The sequence below is a fragment of the Chiloscyllium plagiosum genome, chromosome 30 (genome assembly GCF_004010195.1).
Source record: "Chiloscyllium plagiosum isolate BGI_BamShark_2017 chromosome 30, ASM401019v2, whole genome shotgun sequence".
NCBI classification, from domain to species: Eukaryota; Metazoa; Chordata; class Chondrichthyes; order Orectolobiformes; family Hemiscylliidae; genus Chiloscyllium; species Chiloscyllium plagiosum.
The window spans coordinates 34,354,212-34,367,189 of NC_057739.1; the positions used below are offsets into that span (position 1 = coordinate 34,354,212).

Here is a 12,978-nt window from a genome sequence, read left to right on the forward strand (position 1 = left end):
CGCCCCCAGCCTGACCCTCACCGCTGTCCACACACCGCCCCCAGCCTGATCGTCACTGTCGTCCACACACCGCCCCCAGCCTGACCATCACCATCATCCATACAGCGCCCCAGCCTGACCCTCAACGCCGCCCAACACCAACCCCAGCTTGACACTCACTGCTGTCCACACACCACCCCCAGACTGACCATCAGAGCCAACCCCAATCCAGTACAACATCATCCCTTCCCCAACCCAGTCCAACACCGCCCCCTCCCCAACCCAGTCCAACACCGCCCCCCCAATCCCATCCACCCTCCCCCTCTCCCGGGCAGCCAGACTGTACACCAACAACAAGATTGCTGCTGCTGCCTTTGTGGGGTAAGTATCCAAATAGTGTGCACACACACAGCCACAGTCACACACATAACTTCTTACTGCAACTTTTTGACAGGTCCCACCTTTGCCCTGTATAGGACAATGTTCGAGAGATTACGGCGGGAAAGGGGGTCTAGGGTACACCCCTCTGTAGAACTCCAGGGAAAGTGTGGAGTGAGTTAGAGGGCAGACAGTCAGTCTACCCTGACCATGTTCCCAAACTCAACTAGTCCCATCTGCCTGTGCTTAGCCCATATTTCTTTAAACCTATACTTTCATGAACTTATCCAAATGTCTTTTAAACATTGCACTGTACCTGCATCCACCAATTTCTCTGACAATTCACTCCACACAAAAAGCATTCTATATGTAAAAAAGTTGCCTCTTTTTAAATCTTTCTCCTCTCAACTTAAAAACAAGCCCCCTAGTTTTGAACTACCCCACAAATGTACAATCTCTGGAGAACAAGATGGACGAACTCAGATCATGGCTCAGCTTCCAGTGTGAACTGCAGGACTGCTGTGCACACTGCTTCACAGAAACCAGGCTCAACCCATCCATTCCCATTTGCACACTTCAGGCTGATGATTTTATACAGTGTCCTTGGATAAGACAAAGGGTGGAGGGGTTTGCTTTTTAATCAACAACTTGTGGTGCACAGACATTGCTCCCCAAATCTTGAATTCTTCACCATCAAATGCCACCCCTTTATCTACTATGGGAATTTACCGCAGCTATACTAACTGCCGTACACATACCGCCACAAAGGATGAGGAAACTCTCGATGTGCTGTATTCCACCACTAACACCCTGGAGACGGAACACCCCAAGGACCTGTTTATTGTAACTGGTGACTTCAATCAAGCCAATCTAAGGAAGGTGTTGCCCAAGTACCACCAGAACATTACCAGGAATTGTCAGAAGGTGAGTCTAACCGTTTAAAAGACTTACCTCAGGTGTTGGGGGCTCCATTTGCCAAGAGGTGCGAGGGAGGAGCGAAGGAATTCTGGGAAGGTGAGTTTAACTGTTTAAAAAAAACTAGATGCCTGAACATGTTAGACCACTGCTACACCACTGTGAAGGATGCCTACTGCTCCATCCCCTGCCGTCATTTCGGGAACTCCAACCACAATACTGTGTTTCTTCTCCCTACTTACAAGCAAAAGCTCAAGCAGGAGACCCCATCACAGATACAGGTCCAGTGCTGGTCAGAGCATCAATTCCAGCGCTATCTGGAATCGGCTGATTGTGCTATGTTCAAAACAGTCCGCTGGTACCTTGGATGAGTATGCCACCACCGTCACAGGCTTTATCAGCAAATGTGTGGTGGACTGCATACCAAGGAAGTCAATCTGGGTGTTCCCCAACAGGAAACCCTGAATGAATCAGGGCATACAGAACCTACTATAAACCAGGCCTGGGGCTTCAGATCAGGAGACCCACACAAATATAAGGAATCCAAGTAATGACCTTCGCAGAGCCATTAAGATAGCCAAGGACCAATACCGATCCAAACTAGAGACCCAGACAGACACCTGGTGACTATGGCAAGGACTGAATGACATCACAGGTTCTAAAAAGAGACAGTGCAAGATAGCAGACGATGACACATCCCTCCCAGATCGTCTCAATGCCTTCTACGCTCGCTTTGAGCAGAATTTCAGCGGAGAGGTAACACATATTCTGACAGGTCCTGATAAACCTATCCAACAGTCACTGCATCAGAGGTCAGATCAGTTTTCCTTCATGTGAATCCAAGGAAGGCGATGGGACCAGACGGAGTACCAGGCTGTGCACTTAGAGCATACACCGATCAACTAGCAGGGGTCTTCTCAGACATCTTCAACCTCTCCCTGCAGTAGGCCACTATCCCTGCCTGTTTCAAGAGGGCCAACATCATCCCTGTGCCTAAGAAGGGTGATACAGAATGTTTCAATAACTACCGCCCAGTGGCCCTAACTTCGGTGGTCATGAAGTGCTTTGAAAGGCTGGTCATGGCATTAATCAACTCCAGCCTTCCCAATACTCTTGACCCACTCCAATTTGCCAATCGGAACAACAGATCCATGTCAGATGCCGTATCACTTGCCCTTCACTCCTCCCTAGAACACCTTGACACCAAAAACAGCTAAGTAAGAATCCTACTCATTGACTACAGTTCAGCCTTCAACACTATTATCCCCTCGAGGCTGATTACTAAACTTAGTGATCTCGGATTAAGTCCCACTCTCTGCAACTGGATCCTCAGTTTCCTGATCCACAGGCCACAATCATTGAAGATTGCAGACAATATTTCATCCTTATTAACACTCAAGACTGGAGGCCCCCCCCAGGGGTGTGTACTCAGGCCCCTACTGTACGTGCTGTTTACCCATGACTGCATGGCCAAATACCAGACTAATGACATTTACAAGTTAGCTGATAATACCACCATAGTCGGTCAAATCTCAGATGGTGACGAAACAGACTACAGACAGGAGATAGAACACCTGGAAAAATGGTGCACTCAGCACAACCTAGCTCTCAATGCCGGCAAAACCAAGGAACTCATTATTGACTTTCGGCGGGATGTTACTCATGCCCCATTACACATTAACAGCACAGAGGTTGAACAAGTGAGAGTGTCAAGCTCCTGGGAGTGGTTATCCACAGCAAGCTTTCTTGGACTCTTCATGTGGACTCACCGATTACAAAGGCCCAACAACGTCTCTTCTTCCTCAGGCAGCTGAGAATACCCTTGCCAATTTTTATAGGTGCACCATTGAGAGCATTCTGTCTGGATGTATCACTACCTGGTATGGCAACTGTACCGTTCAAGATCGGAGACGGTTACAGAGTGTGGTGAACTCGGCCCGGACGATCACAAAGACCAACCTCCCAACTATAGAATCCATCTATCAGACCCACTGTCAAGGAAAGGCCGCCAGCATTCTCAAAGATCCATCCCACCCTGGCAATGCTTTTCTACAACTCTACCATCAGGATGAAGGTACAGAAGCCTGAACACACACAACAGCTTGTTTTGAAACAGTTTCTACCCTACTGTCATTAGAATACTGAATAAGCTCACAAACTCTTAGCATTCGTCTGTATCTGTGTTTCTGTTGTGCCGCTGTTTATCTATTATTTACTTATCTATGCTATTTAACTCTGTGATCTGCCTGTATTGCTCACAAGACAAAGCTTTTCACTGTACCTCGGTACATGTGACAATAAATTCAATTCAATTCAATTTAATTCACCCGAGGGATAAAAACCCTTGCCATTTACCTTATATACACCCCTCATGATTTTATAAATTTCGATATCCTTAATCTTTAAAAAAATTCCAGCCTTTCAAATCTATTTTTATATCTCAAACTCTCCATTCCCAGCAACATTTTGGTAAATCTTTTCTGAACCCTCTCCAGTTTAATAATATCCTTCCCGTAACAATATGACCAGAACTGCACACAGTATTTCAGAAGAGGCCCCACCAATGTCCTGTACACCATCAACATGACGGTCCAACTCCTATACTCAAAGGTCTGAGCAATGAAGGCAAGCATGCTAAATGCCTCCTTAACCACCCTATCGACCTGTGATGCAAAATTCAAATAATTGTGTCCCTGAATCCCCAGGTTTCTCTGTTCTACAACACTATCCAGGTCCCTACCATTAACTGTATAAGTCCTGTCCTTGTCCATATTACTAAAATGCGATACCTCAGATTTATCCATATTAAATTCCACCTACCACTCCTCAATTGACCAAGGATTGCTTTTAGATAACCTTCTTAAATCTTAGATGACCTTCTTCATGGTTCACTATACCACCAATTTTGGTGTCATCTGCAAACTTGCCAACCATGCCTCCTGGAGTCTTAACCAAACTTATAAAATTGATGCTTCTTTAATTGCCTAGCAATGAAATCTGGATGTTTGCTGGTAGAGTATAATTATTGGGGATATTTGCCAGAAGAAATAAAAATAGAATTATCAAGAAAGCTACATAGCAGAAGCAAGAGTTAAAAACAAAGATAAGCTAGATATTTTATAGTTGCAAGTCAATGCGGTCTTGCAAATCCCTAACTAGTGAAATGTACTGAATTTTTCATTTACGGTAGCAATTCGGCACAGTGGCACAGCGGTTAGCACCGCTGCCTCACAGCGCCAGAGTTCAATTCCCGCCACATTCTCCCCGTGTCTGCGTGGGGTTCCTCCGGGTGCTCCGGTTTCCTCCCACAGTCCAAAAATGTGCAGGTTAGGTAAATTGGCCATGCTAAATTGCCCATAGTGTTAGGGGCAGGGGTAAATGTAGGGGAATGGGTCTGGGTGGGTTGTGCTTCAGCCGGTTGGTGTGGACTTGTTAGGCCGAAGGGCCTGTTTCCACACTGTAAGTAATCTAAATCGAATAATCATCAGAGTTTGAAAGTTTCCAAGGATTTAATAAGCATCTGTGAAGGCTCTATTGTTGAATGAAAACATTTCAAATAAAACATCTTTAAAGACTCTATTGTTGAATGCCAACTTTCAACGGAACTCAAAAGCTTTATCCCAGATTTAATAACCAGAATAACAGATGACTGCAACTTGCAGTTTTGAATATTTTTAGTCATGAATTTTAAGAAAAGAGAGGGTCTTTTTGTAGGTTCCTGAGCTGGGGATCATGCGCTCTGACTGTTTTTCTTTTTCTCTCTTTTCTTTTTGTTTCTTCCTCTTTCTTTTACTTACCTCTTGTCCTGAGCTCTGATGACATCAGCTGCAGTGTGGGATCCTAGTGTGGTCTTGGATTGGTCCAGTACAGATTTCGTGACTGCGGTGAGTGGGCCCAGCATGCACTTATGTGAGCCCCTACTTATGGGACCTGGCACCAAAATTGGTGGCTGCTACATTGACTGAGATGGTATTGATGAGGTGGTCCTAATTGTGAAAGATGGTGCCTGAGGATCAGCGACTTCATCGTTGGTTGGGTCCAGTACTGGTGGTGGTGAAACAGAGGCCGCAGGGCATTAAGGTGGGCCCAGCGATGAGATGCAACGTGATGTTGATGGGTCCGGTGCAGGTGGCAGCGAAACAGTAGCAGAGGTGAATCAGCTCAGTGGTGAAAGATGGCACTTGAAGAGTGGTGACTTCAATGTTTGTAGGGTCTGGTGTGGACAGTGGTGAGGCAGTGGAGGAGGGATGGCAACTCAGGCACCATTGATGATGAGCTGGCTCAAGACTGGTGGACTCTATTTAAGCAATGTCTACATTTTTTTCTTATTCTTAAATTATTCAAAATAGTGCCAGATCGTGGGGACAGTGGAAAAGCTTTTCACTGTATTTTACTGTTTTTCTCACTTAAGATATGTGTGACAATAAAATCATTCATTCATCTTGCACAGATATAAGACAGTACTCAATTATGCGCTTAGTAAGGGTAATTTTACAAAATTCAATTACACTGCAAAACCATGGCAACCACCTGATGAAGGAGCAGCACTCCAAAAGCTACTGCTTCCAAATAAACCTGTTGGACTATAACCTGGTGTCGTGTGATATTTAACCATGGGAATATGAGCACATATTGCAAAGTTTTGCAGTGCAATTGAAAAATTACCCATATATCCTGCTGATTTAGTCTATAATGTTATTTGGTAAAGCAAATATATTGGAGTTATTATCTTTCAGAAATATCCATGGGAAAAATATAGGCCAGAATTTTATTCTTTTTGCACTAAATATTGGAGCATTAATAACATCCTGGCTAATAAGGAAACCCACCTGGATTATGTGCTAATCAGATACTTTAAGTGTTGAATGGCAGCCTTTCCAATCTGTCAGGTGCTCCAGCCATGAGATCTGCCCTGCCTGAGACTGCTGCCCTCTAACTAGTAGCTGCACAGAGTCATTGGAGGCCTAGGCTGTTCAACCATGAAACTCAAGAATAGGGTAGAGGCAAGTTTTTTTTAGATGGGAGTGGTTGGAAGATGGTGATATAGCAGATAGGAGGCGAGGTCAGAGGTCTGTTTAGCAGCCACCCTTTTGCCTCTAAGCAGGAAGCAAATGGAGCCTCCTGTAACCAACCACGGCCAAAAAAAAAAATCAGGCAGCCACTTTCCTTGCCTGCGAGCTCTGCAGATAATTGAGGTGTTAGGAATTTGAGGCTCTAGGACCTTAATTAGTGGTGAGTCAAGAAAGTCATCCATGGACTCTCCCACCCAGGAATTCATTACTAGGGTGGCAAGGAGGAGATGGATATTTTTCTAGTGCCATCCCCTGATTATTTGCCCTTCCGACAACCTACCCTACCCCTTCAAAATGGAGAAAATATATCCTGTGTTTTCAAATTTTGTGTAATGCCATTACCTTTTCTCTGTGATACACAGTATAGTACTCCACTTATTATCCCTATAGTGTAAGGTTCTAAACATCATATCAAACGATGACCTTGGCACCTTTAAGCCCATTAAAATATTCCTAGGAAATAAGTGATGCCAAAACCAATGTCAGTCAGGGCTTTGACCCAGTGCATCCATTTTTAAAAAAATTTTTTCAAGGATGTGGTGTCATTCATATGGCTAGTATTTATTGCCAAGAGGGCAGTTAAGAGTCGACCACATTGATCTCGGTCTGGAATCACATGTAGGCCAGACTGGGTAACTGGGTAAGAACAGCAGTTTTCCTTCCCTAAAGGACATTAATAAATCAGACGGACTTTCACATCAATCAACATGGTTGCCATTAGATGAATGTTTTATTCCAGATTTCGTTGAATTCAATTTTTGTGGTCTAATTTGACCCTATGTTCTCAAGACAATAATCTGGGGTTCTGGATTACTAGTCTTATGACATTACCATTATGCCATCACCAATTCCAGATTTCCTTCTGGTTTGGACTTCAGTCCTCTCAACAATGATAGCATTCAATTACACAGAAGCATATAATACATCGTTAATAAACCTGCATTCATAAAGTAGAATGTGTGTTATAATCCACTGAAAATTGAAATTTGGAAATATTATGAATGTCTGAGTGCAGGATAAAGGCAATGGTTCAGGGTAAAAGGTTCATGGAGCATTTCTTGCTGTGATCCCAAATGCATTTTCACACACTATTATCTGTAACATGCCTCATTATCTATGCACTATGCCTCAATGGCACTTTGCTTACTTCTTGCCAAAGGCACAGGTACTCACTAGTACTAGGACTGATTTAGACAGTTTAGGAGAGTGGTCCAGGAAATGGCTGATGAAATTCAACGTAAGCAAATGTGAGGTCTTCACTTTGGAAAAAAGAACACAGGCGTGGACTATTTTCTAAATGGTGAAAAAATTCATAAAACTGAAGTACAAAGGGATCTTGCTGTGCTAGTCCAGGATTCTCTAAAGGTTAACTGCAGGTTGAGTCCATGATTAAGAAAGCAAATGTAATATTGTCAGTTATCTCAAGAGGGTTGGAATATAAAAGCAGCAATGTGCTTTTGAGACTTTATAAAGCTCTAGTTAGGCCCCATTTGGAAAACTGTCCAATTTTGGGCCCCACACCTCAGGAAGGACATACTGGCACTGGAGAATGTCCAGTGGAGATTCACACGGATGATCCCTGGAGTGGTAGGCCTAACATACAGTGAACAGCTGAGGATCATGGGATTGTATTTATTAGAGTTTAGAAGGTTGAGGGGAAATCTAATAGAAACTTACAAGATAACGCATGGCTTAGAAAGGGTGGATGCTGGGAACTTGTTTATGTCAGGCGGGGATACTAGGACCCGTGGACACAGCCTTAGAATTAGAGGGAGTCAATTTAAAACAGAAATGGGGAGATACTTCTTCAGCCAGAGAGTGGTGGGCCTGTGGAATTCATTGCCGTGGAGCACAGTGGAGGCCGGAACGTTAAATGAATCCGAGGCAGAGATTGATAAATTCTTGATCTCGCAAGGAATTAAGGGCTACGGGGAGAGTATGGGGAAGTGGCGTTGAAATGCTCATTAGCCATGATTAAATGGTGAAGTGGACTTGATGGGCAGAATGGCCTTACTTCCAATCCTATGTCGTATGGTCTTATGGACCTGCCAGGACTCCTGGTGCTGGCTGTATTTTTAGTCAAGTCATACATCCAGTCAAGTAGTGCCAGCCAGGAATTGCCCTTCACTGTGCAAAATGGGAGGGGAACCAAAAAGAATGCTTCTCAGAGCACATAAGTGGTACAGCTTCATTGTTTATACAAGTGTACATTAATATATTGCTATTTAAAAATAAAGCTACTCAAGTTTAGACCCCTGTCAATGAGTGTGCTACTATTTCCCCAGTGCCCAGTGGAACCATCACATAATGGAAAGCCATCAAATAGTTGGAAATACTTACTTTTATTCAGAACATCAAAAGTAAAGAAAAAAGCCAATCACAATCTTCTGGGAACAAATAGGTTCTGCTTGCCTTTTGGGTAGCAACAGATTTACAGTCAGAGTGATCATTGCGTCTAGTTCACACCTATTGGATGTATTCATGTATCATTGTCTTCATGTGCCATGTCTAACTTCACGAGCCAGTGCTGCAGACCTCTATCATCTGAAGGTATTCTTCTTGCTCAAAGCCCTTATCTTCCTCATCTGAAGACTGCTGCCACTTTCTCAGTTTTCTAGAGCCCATCACATCCTCCGTTGTTCTGCTCCAGTGGTACAGTGCATTTAAGAATAACAACATGCATTGTCTGAACTGTATTGCAAATACAATGTGCACATATGCACACCTCTATCATCACTACCAACCAATCAAAACATAGGAACCTCATCTTCAGCAAATGTATCATCTGCTCCACAATAGGTCTGGTCAAAGAATGGACAAGATTGTGTCTGCATTGACCTCAATCAGGAGTTGTGTAATAGAGTCATCAACCATGGTTGCAGAGGGGAGCCTGTGTCTTATCATTTATCTCAAGAGGGTTAGATTGTAAAAGCAGCAATGTGCTGCTGAGACTTTATAAAGCTATATTTCGAACGCTGTGTCCAGTTTTGGGCCCCACACCTCAGGAAGGACACACTGGCACTGGAGTGTGTCCAGCGAAGATTTACACGGATGATCCCTGGAAAGGGAGGCTTAACATACGATGAACGGCTGAGGATCCTGGGATTGTATTCATTAGAGTTTAGAAGGTTGAGGGGAAATCTAATAGAAACTTACAAGATAATGCCTGGCTTAGAAAGGGTGGATGCTGGGAATTTGTTTCCGTCAGGCGGGGATACAGCCTTAGAATTAGAGGAGGTCAATTTAAAACTGAAATGAAGACCTCTTTCGATACTTCCAAATTCGAGATTATATACAGAAGAAGACTACGTTATTAGATTGTCTTTATAAATCCGATAGAGAATGTAGTGTCCTACGACCAGTGGGGGTATCTTCCGTCAGTAATATTTATCATTTACTACATGATGAAGTATCGGGAGATATGGATAATCTGCTTAAAAAATGGGATCAGGATCTGGGACTAGAAATCTCCACAGAAACGTGGAATGATATCTGGGAAAATGCTAGAAGAATTACTATTTGTAACAGAACCCAGGCTATCCAGCTGAAGATACTTCATAGGGCCCATATAGCACCGGTTCGATTGGCAAAATTTAAGGCAGGAGCATCTCCAATGTGTCCTAAATGCAAAATAGAGGTGGGCACTCTTGTACATTGCTTATGGACCTGTCATAAGATCCGTAGATATTGGACTAAAGTAGCAAGTACCCTGACAGAAATTTTAGGAACGGAAATAAAAGTGGACCCCGTATCTCTCCTCTTGGGCTTTTCGAACTTTCCCTCCCTGGACACGTACGGGAAGAGACTATTTTCTATTCTTTCTTTCTGTGCAAGGAAAAATATTTTGGTGAACTGGGCGGCTGAGGGCCCCCCTGGACTTTCAAATTGTCACAGACTAATTATGGAATGTATTCCCCTTGACTTCCTTACAAATATGGTGCACCGAAAGACCGAATTATTTTATAAAATATGGCAGCCCTTTTTGAATTACATAAATACAGATATTTCGGCTATCCTAACAAGGGCTTTTATTTAATTGAGATTACAAACCTGGCTGGTCCGCGGCCTCTCGGGGAGGAATCCCGCACGAATACGGGTTTTATTATATCTGATGCTAACACATCCCGAGCATGTAAGAGACTTAAATATACACCCTGGTTAGTTGTAGGTTAGGTTAGTAGATAGTTGAGTTTTGTTTGTTTGTTTGTTTTTCTTTTCGGTTTTTTTTTTGTTGTTTTGTTTTTTTTGTGTCAAATTTTGGCTATTGTATATTTGAGCTAATTGTATATCAATGTTTATATCTGAGAGTTTTGTTTATTTTTGTAAACTTGTAAAAATGTTAAATTTCTAATAAAAATATCTATTTAAAACTGAAATGAGACAATTCTTCAGCCAGAGAGTGGTTGGCCTTTGGAACTCATTGCCACAGAGCGCAGTGGAGGCCGAGTCGTTGAATGTCTTTAAGGCAGAGATTCATAAATTCTTGATCTCACAAGGAATTAAGGGCTACGGGGAGAGTGCATGTAAGTGGAATTGAAATGCCCATCAGCCATGATTGAATGGTGGAGTGGACTCGATGAGCCAAATGGACTTACTTCCACTCCTAAGTCTATTGCTCTTATAGTCTCCCAGTAACAATCCCAGTCATAAAAATGTAAGGCATCCAGCCCTTGATGGTTTAACATACACCTCCATACAAGAAGACATGGAAGACTCCAACAAAGGTAATCATGGAATGCCTTTACATTGAGCTTTGACAAAGAAACTTTATTCCAATGAATGTAGCAGAAGCCATGTTGCACACCCAGTAGGGGATTATAGGATTGCTGTATAATTACTGATTTTTTTGTTCACCCATCTCCCACATTACCCAAGAAAGGCGGCATCGCACATAAAAATATTTGCAGTTCTTGATGTGAGAAAATCAGTACCATGCCATTGTGCAGCCTGAGAGATATTGAATTGTCTTTGTGAATTGTGGAGCATAGATGTCACTTTTAATGACAACTGTGATTACTTCTACTTCACAGGGATGGCTGTCATCTGATAAATGGCATAGTCAGGATTGCTTGTGATGAAGATTTGTATCTCGCACAGTTGCATACTTCATGCATTTCAAATGCAGTGCACATTAAATACAAACTACTTCAACCTGTACTGTGAAAGTGGCCATTTAGTGTAGTTGCCTCTTGAAGGGTCTCACATTGCTTACAAGTGGAGATCAGGTGCCCAGAGAGAAACAAAATATATCATCTCCCTGAGCCATGGCCCTACAGCTTAGTAATGCCAACAATCATACTGTACTGTCCCCCCATTGAAGTCAAGGTGGTTGTGACCATCGACAACTCCACCCCCATCCTACTGTAATCCATATGCTGCAATGCACTATTGTCTCCATCACATACATTCAGTTTTCTCCCTTACTGATATTGACCCCAACAATTCCCTATATGCTGCTTTCACTCCTCAGAATTGCCTTCCCCAACTTCCCTACCACATCATGACCCTCTTTAAATACCCAAATTTGATGGACATCCAGACTGATGATAGACCTGACCCCTGATTGATGTCTCTGCTGCTCCCTGACTTGTTTGCATTGACTTCCTGGATTAGTTGAACTGGATCTGCAGGACTGAGAGTGGATCATCCTCCGGTCTGTAGCAACATGGACCCCCTCCCTCTGACTGCTCAAGTGGCTGACTGGCAGTGTCCAAGCCCCTAGACTGATATCAGATGCTGCCTTGAATTACGGTGCCAGGACATACTGACTACAGGCTGTGGACTATTGCCCTTAGACTTTGAGACCTGGCTATTTAGAGTCATAGAGATGTATAGCATGGAAACAGACCCTTCAGTCCAACCCGTCCATGCCGACCAGATATCCCAACCCAATCTAGTCCCACCTGCCAGCACCTGGCCCTTATCCCTCCAAACCCTAACTATTTATATACCCATCCAAATGTTGCAATTGTACCAGCCTCCACCATTTCCTCTGGCAGCTCATTCCATACATGTACCGCCCTCTGTGTGAATAATTCGCCCCTGAAGTCTCTTTTATATATTTCACCTCTCACCCTAAACCTGGATACCCCGACTCCAGGGAAAAGACTTTGCCTATTTATCCAATCCATGTCCCTCATAATTTTGTAAACCTCTATAAAGTCACCCCTCAGTTTCCGCCGCTCCAGGGGAAACATCCCCAGCCTGTTCAGCCTCCCCCTATAGCTCAAATCCTCCAATCCTGGCAACATCCTTGGAAATCTTTTCTGAACCCTTTCAAGTTTCACAACATCTTTCCGATAGGAAGGAGACCAGAATTGCACGCAATATTCCAACAGTGGCGTAACCAATGTCCTGTACAGCCGCAACACGACCTCCCAACTCCTGTACTCAATACTCTGACCAATAAAAGAAAGCATACCAATCGCCTTCTTCACTAACCTATCTACCTCCACTTTCAAGGAGCTATGAACCTGCACTTCAAGGTCTCTTTGTTCAGCAACACTCCCTCAGACCTTACCATTAAGTGTATAAGTCCTGCTAAGATTTGCTTTCCCTCACATTTATCTGAATTAGACTCCATCTGCCACTTCTCAGCCCATTGACCCATCTGGTCAAGATCCTGTTGTAATCT

At 43.5% G+C, this 12,978-nt stretch overlaps 1 protein-coding gene across 4 annotated transcripts in view; it reads left to right on the forward strand.

Moving 5' to 3' along the window:
• The window catches only part of ak8 (adenylate kinase 8), a 178,116-nt gene that overhangs the window by 75,540 nt on the left and 89,598 nt on the right, over nucleotides 1-12,978 (forward strand). Inside the window, exon 1 of one of the 4 annotated variants that reach the window (XM_043720312.1) lies at nucleotides 4,719-5,156. The exons of the other annotated variants lie outside the window; for them this stretch is intronic. The gene's annotated coding sequence lies outside the window, so the exon portion shown is untranslated. Of the gene's footprint in view, nucleotides 1-4,718; nucleotides 5,157-12,978 lie in introns of those variants that run through there. 4 annotated transcript variants of the gene reach the window in all.